The 9,887-nt window shown below is 38.0% G+C and overlaps 1 non-coding gene across 1 annotated transcript; it reads right to left on the reverse strand.

Annotated features, from left to right (window-relative positions):
- Positions 1–5,321: 5,321 nt before the first annotated feature.
- LOC142432866 (U6 spliceosomal RNA) lies at positions 5,322–5,424 on the reverse strand. Its single transcript, XR_012780966.1, has one exon. It is a non-coding gene; the product is annotated as a U6 spliceosomal RNA (small nuclear RNA).
- Between the last annotated feature and the right edge of the window lie 4,463 nt (positions 5,425–9,887).

The following is a 9,887-nucleotide window of genomic DNA, read 5'->3' on the forward strand; positions in this document are numbered from 1 at the left end:
TTTTTTACCTGTTCAATCTGCCCCGTGGGCATTACCTGGAATGGAAACTGACAGGATGGGGTAGAAGAGGTAAGGTCAAAACGTCAAAGCCATTTGTGAATCATAAATAACATATAACACCATTTATTGAATTGTCACTCCAAATTCCTCACTCAGCGATGATCAGGATAAATGTGACGCCTGTTTACCAAAAGTCAGCTGAAGTCCGTTTAGGAAGTGGTCACTCCAACATGTGCTAACACAGTATCTAGCTGCACCTATTCCTGGCTTCCTTGCACTTCGTTTTGTTACTCTAGGCTTCACCCTAAATGAACATTCATTTAAGGATTTGAGGAAAGAATTGTCAAATACCACATTGAAGTAATAGACATCACCTATTTTCCTATGACATCTGTGTTATGCATGATACAATCTAGAGTTGTGCTGGTGTCAGCCAACCTGAAAGTTTTCCTCTGTGTGTGCGTGTGTGTGTGTGACTACAGGCATATCAGTATTCCTTCATGTAGAAGTCTGCCATTCCAAGAGATAAAATATTAACATTTATATAAGGGTAACCTTGAGATTTGCTGCCATACTTGGCTTATGCATAGACAAAATTAGTTCATTATTGCAGCTTTAAGGTCCACAAATTCTCATTTTACTTTAATGCATTTCTAGAATAAATAATGTGAATGTATTCTGACCAAAAGTAATTTCTATCAAAAATATGAGAATCACCATGTTAGCAAGTAAAGTAGGCTGTTTATTCATGGAATTTTAAGTCACCTATTTGCCTGTCAGTTCATCAATATGCACTGATAAAAAAGAATACTTTGGATACTCGGTGTCCATTTTAGTTTTAAAAATACAAAAAAAAGTGTTTTGGGGTAGAAACAGAAAGTCCCTGACACCAGAAGAAGAAATAAGTGTCAGGTGGTAGTTCTAGAATACACTGACAGTGACATCGAAACCCTCTTGTTTCTACATATTTTGCTTTATTACCTTATAGTTTTGCCCTGTTTTCTTATTACATCCTTTAAATATTCATAGTAGTTTACAAATCAAAAGACAAAAAAATAGTGTGCTCTCATTCATTTGACATAGCTATCAGATTCTTCCAATCAGATAATGCCTTTATTTTTGGGTAGGTTTATTTCCACCATAAGATTGTAAATCCTTCATGACAATGTCCTTTTGAAATTTTGATATTGTCTAAAGAATTATTGAGGGATTTGGCTCAGGGTAGGGGTCTAATAAATGTTTGGTAACTTGGATTAAAAGAAAAGAAAACAGTGTACTGCCGTCGTGCTGATTCTGACTCACAATGACCACATAGAACAGCATTGATGGGACTGTTACTCTTCCCTGGAGCAGAAAAGCTCATCTTTCTCCCAAGGTTCAGCTGTTGCTTTCAAACCCTTGATCTGTGGCTAGGTAGCCTAACAGGTAACCCACTATGCCCACAAGGCTCCTACAGCAAAGAAAGATCTTTTGAAATAAATATGCATAAGTGCATATAAACAATGGTATATAGAAGTATGTATGAATATAAGGGAGTGTGTGTATTGGTCATGTGATGATTATGCTTCAGGTTTCTGCCTGGAAGGGCAAGTGGTTTTACAACTCCCAACTCCTCCATGGGAGAAAGACAAGGCTTTCTACTCCTCTAGAGCATCACAACCTCAGAAACCCACGGGAGCGGTGCCATCCCACTCAGAATCTGTGCGAGTCAAAAGCAACTCGAATGCAGTGAGAGTTTATACTTAGTTGCCATCTGAGCATATGAGACCTGAAGTACAAGAAATTCTTTTCTCAAATTGACGCTTCTCGGAGAACACAAAGAAACAATATTTGAAGTGTATATGGGAGGGCCCTTCAAATTCAGTGGCAAGTAAATGTAAAGCATTATCATGGTTAAGTGTTAGTAGCAGGGGTGTCTATTAGAGAACCTAGAACTGGAAGAGGAGGTAAGAGGAGGCTTATCTATTCTCCAATATGAAAAGCCTGCTCATCCTTCGGTTGTGTTACCAACACCATTGACAGATTCACAGCAGCTTGAGGTGGCTTTACCTTGATCTAAGCACAGCGGGAATCTTATATATTGATTCACCATCCCCTGTAAGTGCTGGTTGCCAAAGTGAAGCCTGTCCAATTGAATCCATCTGTGGCTCGATGGGAGGAAATGCAGACTCTACTAAGCTAGCCTGAAATGCTGGACTTGTTCATGACTGATGAATGTGCATGTCATTGCTCTTCCCTGTGAGATGGCACTGACCCAGCCAGGGAAAACAAAGCACAGAGTCTCTCTCAAAATTGTCATTATTCAGAGTTCACCTGGGTGTCTACGCAAATGAACACTTCATAACTTCTCAAAATCTGTGGTTCTGTATCTCAGAGTTCAGGAGAACCACCTGAACTGTTTATTCAGAATGGAAATCCCTAATGTTTGTATTCCAAATTTCTACTAGGAATCATGTGATTCTAATAGAAACAATTTATAGAGTTTTTATTACAAACACACATAGGGCTGTCATGATTGGGACAGCCAATTAGCAATGTACTTTCTGAGACCACTTCAGAGGCAAACAGAGCTCTTCAATGTTGGAACTCACCTTGGCTTTAGCTTTACTCACCAACTTGGTTCTTGACACCAATAAAGTTCTTAGCAGAAAAGTTCTCAAATCAAATTATTTTCCTTGTTTCAAACCTTCATTAAGTTGCTTCAATCAACCCACTTAAAATATAATAAATTGCTAGTTTGCTAGTTATTTTCTTTAGGATCAAGGTATTAAATAAAATAAGAGTATTATGTATTTATGCGTAGGCATTAGTATATATTCCTGCTCTCTATGTCTTTATAAGACTAAGAAATGCCTTACTTTTCCAACTTTCTAGATGAAGGATTTGATGTGGCAAGCAGTAGTATATTTTCTCATGGTTAAATAATTACTTAGTAAAATTTTGAGCTGAGTCTAGGTTAGCCTGATCCCCAAGTTCCTTTTCTTTTTCTATTAGAAGAGATTACCTCTGTTACCTTCAAAACAAAGCAACTATTCAGGAATAGTTTGAAACGTATTCTAAAGCATGCATACCCTCACTATTGCCAAAGCATTTCCATCTTTATGTAAAAAGGATATAGTAATAGATATAAATTATCTCGCACTCAATAAGTCTTACTTCTCCCACCCTCCTTCTTGCATCTGTGATGTAGTCGATGATGGATGTTTGGGAGTTCGGGTGACAGATGGGCTCGCCATATCTGGTTTTAGATTAAGAATTTTAAAATTGGAGATTAAAATCAAGTGTCACCAAGGGGGGATAAGAAATCATAATGTCTGGGTAATTCTCTGATTTTCATCAAGGTTCAATTAAGTTTCCCCCCATTTTAATTAGCACCTCTTTGGTATACAAATACTACTGCACCATCCATCAAAATGATAAGTGGAAGATGCTTTTCATGGGAATAATGTGATGAGTTTTTGGCCATCGGTGTGGCCTCCAAAGGCCATCTGTTCCTAGAGTCAGTGAGCAGGAAGGATTTATGAACTGCTCCCAACAAGCTCCGTGTGTGTGGCAGGGAAGGGCAAATCCAGCTGCTGTTTATTTTCATCAACCATCTTGATCTGTTCTTCAAACATTGCAAATTTGATGAAACCCCAAATACAGTTTGTCAAACACTTTCCTTCTCTAATTGGGAAAACGATTTGAATGTTAAGAGAAATTGCAAAAGATGGTTCTAATTCACTCATATTTACATAAAGCCACCAATGTTGTGGATCTTATAAATGCCCCTCCATTCCCACAGTTTGGTAAAGCAAACAAACAAGTGAGAACACGCAAAAATGTACACCCATGAACACAATTACACAAACACATTTAACCTCCAAATTCATCTAGAATTTTAAGACTTTGCATGAGTTTAGATTATTCCTCTTAATAAATTCACTTATTACTAAAATGACTGAATGAATATCACCATGATTGCTAATAATTATCCTTGATATGTATTCAGCATTTAAAAAATCTTTTAGGATCCAATTTGCATATTAGTGCTCTGTTTAATAAAACCAAAATGATGGGGTTGAAAACTGTCTACATATCATACAGTTCAATCTTTTCCATTCTTGGGTTGTAATTTATATATAATAAAATGCATCCAATTTAAATGTACTAAGATTTCCATACAGTTGACAAATGTATCCATGCTATAGCCACCCAACCATGATACAGGGCATTTCAATCACTTCAAATGTTCCTTGTGTCCCTTGCTAGACAGTCCATACCCCCTTGACCCAAGGATCCCTCTCTCTGTTTCTCCATTGTATTCATGTGCTATCTTCTAGGATTTTATATAAATAATATCTTGCAATATCTTTTCTAGAGAGCCATCTTTCTCTGTACACAAGACATAGATGTAGCCTTCTCAAGGCTAGTACGTTGAAACAAGTACTGGGATGGATTAGCATGCCAAGCACCCTTTAAAGAACTTAAAATGAATGGCCCAAAAGAATCCTCAATAGATTCCTCTTAGGTGAATATTGTAATACAAATTCTCTACTTTTATCATTTCTTTGCCATTCAACAGCCGATGCTTTAGTGGGGAAGACATGTTTTACATAATCTTGAGAAGATTTACTATAGTTGCTGTTGGATACCTTTGTATTGGTGCCAGTGTACAATGACCCCACGTGGGAGAATAAAATTGTCTTACTGGATTTTCTTGGCTGTGAACCGCATGGCTGCAGGTTGCTAGGTTCTTCTTCCATGGAGTTATTGTGTGTAACAGAACTGTTGTACCTCTGGCCACTGAGATACACTGTTAGTATTGATCAAGAAGCAACAAGACAGAGGATTATTTTCTCCTTTTTATTTTTTTTTCCATTTTCTTCTTACAGTGCTCCGTTAAGAAACATGTGAAGAGCACTGGAAAATGAGACTTGCTAGTATTTTCTTATAGTGTTTAGGTTCATTAAGATTCATCGCTTGCCAGTGGAGGTAATGGAAACCATTAGAGATCATGAGACAGAATATCAAAGACGGAGCAAGACCAAAAGAGCAAGAGAGAAGGGGATTTCTGGCCTCCTGTAAAAGGATGCATCATACCGCTGGCAATGCAAGCCATCAGAGGGGAGCAACAGAGGAAGGTTTATGCCATTCCCTACTTATGATTATTGACAGAGCTCAGATTCCCTTCCCAGCAGGGGCAGAATTCACTGAAAGAGTTACATTGTTAGTGGACGCAGTCCAAAGTATTGTCTGAGTTGACATATTTTCATGATTGCAGGATGTGTAGGTCCACATCCAGAATACAATCCTTGAATGACTTCTCTCTCTTTCTTGTTTTACACATGGAACGCTTCACACATGTGCGTGTCATCCTAGCACAAGAGCCATCCTCATCAGCTCTGTATCGTTCCAATTTTAGCATGCGTTGCCGAAGCAAACACAACTTCTCTCTTTTTAACTGCCTTTCTTGGAGACACCCATAAAAAATATTGTCTAGCAGAGAATTCAGAGAGATATAGCAATGTTTGCAGCAGGCATAGCGAATCAGCGAATCAAATGGAGAAGAATCTGATTCCAGGAGGAAAACACAATGGGAGATTTCATTTCAATGTATTTTATTTTGAAAAAAATTTGGATATGCACTCTGCTGCAAGGAGGATTGATAGTCATTTCAGGCAAAGGGTTGGCAAGCACAAAGACTCAGAAATTTGAATAATAAATAAAAATCATTAAGAATACTAATTTAATTAGTTTGGTTTTACCAGTATAGTACTTGCAGATAGATCACAGGATGGGAGGTTGTTGTTGTTGTTTTAATTTAGAAGAAGAAAAACTTCTCAAGGATTTTATTTTGCTTTGGGTTAGAGTACATGTTCATGGAAGTAGGCATTAGGGAATCAAGGGGTGTGTTGCACTATACAAATCTGCTCTACACGACCTCTTTAAAGATGTTGAAGAGCGAGGGTATCACTTTGAAGACAAGCGTGCACCTGATCCAACTTATGGTATTTCCATTGGCTTCCTATGAACAGGGGAGTTGGACATTGAATAAGGAAGACTGGGGAGGATTTAATGCATATGAATTATGATGCTGGCCAAGTGTATTGAACGTACTCTGGACAACCAGAAGATAAACAAAACAAATACAAATCTACCTTGGAAGAAGTGAAGCCAGAAAGTCTCTTAGGAGCAAGAATGTCAAGACTTCATATATTTTGGTTATGTCATCAGGATAAATAACTAATCCCTGGAAAAGGACATCAAGTTTAGTAAAATAGATAGGCAGGGGAAAAGAGAGAGAGAGAGAGACACAGAGAGAGAGAAAGTCAAGGAGATGGATTGACAGAGCGGCTGCAACAATGGGTTCAAATATAACGGCTTATGTGAGGATGGTGCGGGCCCTGGTCATGTTTGTTTCTTTTGGACACAGACTCACAGTATGAGTTGCAGGCAGCACAATGGCCTCAAACAATGATAGCTGATAATTCTAGTATAAGTATTAAAACTAATTTCAAATCAACTTTATTTAAAAGCAACATATCTTAACTCTTTCTCAAAATAATCGTTTTTCCATAAATATGATTATGAGAGCTATTCAAATCTTTTCTAATGCTTTATGGATTTGTTTCTGAAAAGCTGAATTCTTCACTGTTTTATAATTTAAATAAGAAATTCATCTATTCTGATCAAAATCAAAATAGAAATCCTGTGAAGAAGGACAAAAAGAGAAAAATTATATAAAATAAAATTCAAAAGCGTGAAAATGATCAGATTTACTGGTTGGACAGAGCAGTGGAACTCCCTAAGACATCTTTCCAGTCTCTAGCTGAATTTATCCCTGGCAATCAACTTTCAGTCAAGCAATAGACACCCCTGTGAAATGAATAATAATACCAGGCAGATTTGTACTTCTTAGTAAAATTAACCATATAAGACCAAAAGGGCAGTGTTTTCTCAAAAACAAAGCAAAGGAGGTAGGATGGGGCAGGGAAGAAGAAACGGAAATGGGGAACCTAGGTGGACCTTGCAAAGAGTGCAATCAATGTGCCCCCCCAAAAAATGTAGAAGTCGCCAAAGGAAAAGCTAATTGGCTCTGTAAACTTTCACAAAAACTACAATTAAGAAAGGAAATAAATCACTCTTTTAGTTTATTTCTATGAATATATAGCTTATGAATTAGTAATATGAAATTTATTTGGGTGCTTGTTTATTAGAACTAAAATGCCAAGCTCATGGTGTGAGGAAGGTGATGGTGTACAGTGGGATCCTCTATTCTATTTTGAGTCCTACCATAAATTCAGGCTCCACTGAGCAATGTGAAAAACTTTGCCTGAGCACACACTGTATTTGAAAGTAGATTACTAAAGCTCCCTTAGCTAGCCCATCAAAGGATAGCTTATTCTCAGGGACTTACCTGTGCATTCCCTTAATGGAAATTGGAGAACCAGGACTGCATTATCATGAGTCATACCACAACCCAGGTGGTCATCGGGTCCTAGAACCTGTTGAATAACTTTGAATTTGTGTTAATGCATGTATTCCTATCTCACCACTTCCTTTTTCCTGCAGACAAAAATAATGAATAGTAGATACACTGTTTACCATGATTTATTAATGATTCTTACATTTTCTGTATTCTATAATTATTTTACTTCAGGTCTTTTAGCTAAAGATATGTTGAGCGTATTCTTCCTTTTTGGTTTTTGAACTCTAGATGATTACACAATTCATTATAATATTGTACTTTGTTCTTTGACATTTTCTGTTCGGGTCTTTTATTGAATGATGCAGAAAGCACCAAAATAAGGCAGAAAGAATACACAGAGTTACTGTCCCAAAAAGAACTGGTCAGCATTCAGTCAGTTCAAGATGTAGCTTATGATCAAGAATCAAAGGTGCTGAAGGAACTTCAGGATCCTTTGAAAACCAAAAGCCAAGCTCCAGGGAGGGAAGGATACTACTTGCAATGTCTCAACAGTGGTTGAAGCACTGCAAACACTTACTTGTCTATATGAGAAAGTTGGGAAGATAGATGTTTGGCCAAGTGATAGATCCATATTTGTACCCATTCCATAAACAAATAACCCAACAGAATGTGCAAATTGTAGAACATGTATCACATGTGGGTAAAGTTTTGCTGAAGATCAGCTAATGATGATGTGTTATGAGGTGCTGTTGAGTTGGTTCTGACTCATATAGATAATATTTGTAATAGAATAAATACTGCCCAGTCCTGCACCATTCTCACAACAATTCTTATATTGAAACCAATGGTTGCATGAGTACATTGACAAAGAGCTCTGAGAACTTCAGACAGATTCAGAAGAGGACCTGGAACAAGGGATATTAATGCTGACATCAGATAGGTCTTGACTGAAAGTAATGAATGTCAAAGAAATATTTCCTGTGTTTTTTGACTGTGCAAAGGCTTTTGACTGTCTGAATAACAACAAACCATGGATAGCTTTGAACATAATGGGAATTCCAGACACTGAATTGTACTCTTGAGGCCTCGTACGGTTAAGAGGCAGCTGTGCCAATAGAAAGAGGGAAGAGTGCACGATCTAAACTCAGCAAAGGTGTGTCAGGGTTGTATCCTCCCATCAAATTTATTCGATTTGTAAGTAGAGCAAATAATCAGAGAAGCTGAATTACCTGAAGAGGACTGCCATATCAGGTTTGGAGGAAGGCTGATTAACAACCTGATATATGCAGGTGACACAACCTTGCTTTCCGACGTGAGGACTTGCACTTGCTGATGAAGATCAAAGACTGCATCCTTTAGTACAGATTATAATTCAATGTCAGGAAAGCAAATATCTGCATTCCTGGGCAGTTAACTTCATGATAAATGGAGAAAAGACTAAAATTGTGTCTTAATTTGATTTATAATCAGTGCCAATGGAAGCAGCAGTCAAGAGATTGAACAATGCATTGCATTAGGTAATTTGCTGCACAAGACCTTACTGTTTCAAAAGACAAAGATATTACATTGAGGACTAAGGTGCACCTGCACCATGCAACACATACAATTTTCAAACACCATATATATATATATATATATATATATATGTGTGTGTGTGTGTGTGTGTGTGTGTGTGTGTGTGAAAGATGGACATCAAATGAAGAAAATTGAAAAAAAAGTGATGCATTTGCAGTATGTGGCTGGCAAAGAATATTGAAAGTACCATGAACTGACCAAGAACAAATGAATCTCTCTTGAGAGAAGAACGACATAAATAATCCTGAGAAGGAAGAATGGCAAGCCTTTGTTTCACATACCACTATATACTTGTGTATAAACCGAGTTTTTCAGTACATTTTTTAATGCTGAAAAAGCCCCCTTCAGCTTATATTTGAGTTCTGGTGCGTGCAGGTGTTCTCAGGTCTCTCCCACTCATCTGCAGGGGCCTGCAACCTCTGTGGGTGGTCCGATGGCTGCTGATACATCATGACTCTTCTCTTCTCCTGCACACCAGCAGCCTCTGTGTCGTCCATGCCATACTGCACAACAACCTGCCCGCATCTGTGTGCTGGTAACTGGGGCGCGCCGCATCCTTGTCAGATGAATGTCAGATGCTACTGCTCTTCTCCCGCTCTTCTCCAGGGCTGGGACTGATGACGCAACCTTTACATTCTTACCCATGTTTGGTCACATGCCCTTGTTCCACCCAAACATTGTGGAATACAAGTACCGTTATATCTCTGATCTTGGATATATAGTACATTTATTTACAGTATTTAGTCAGCTATATTTTATTTTCTATTTTCTTATTAACCTCTCTCTGGACTCAGTGTTGACTATGCTTGCATAGAGCGGCCTGTGTTGGGACCCATAATATACATGCTGTGTTGTGTACGCACTGTTTTACTGCATGTGTTGTGTTAGCACTTCCCATTTC

This window comes from Tenrec ecaudatus, chromosome 18 (genome assembly GCF_050624435.1).
Source record: "Tenrec ecaudatus isolate mTenEca1 chromosome 18, mTenEca1.hap1, whole genome shotgun sequence".
Lineage (NCBI taxonomy): Eukaryota > Metazoa > Chordata > Mammalia > Afrosoricida > Tenrecidae > Tenrec > Tenrec ecaudatus.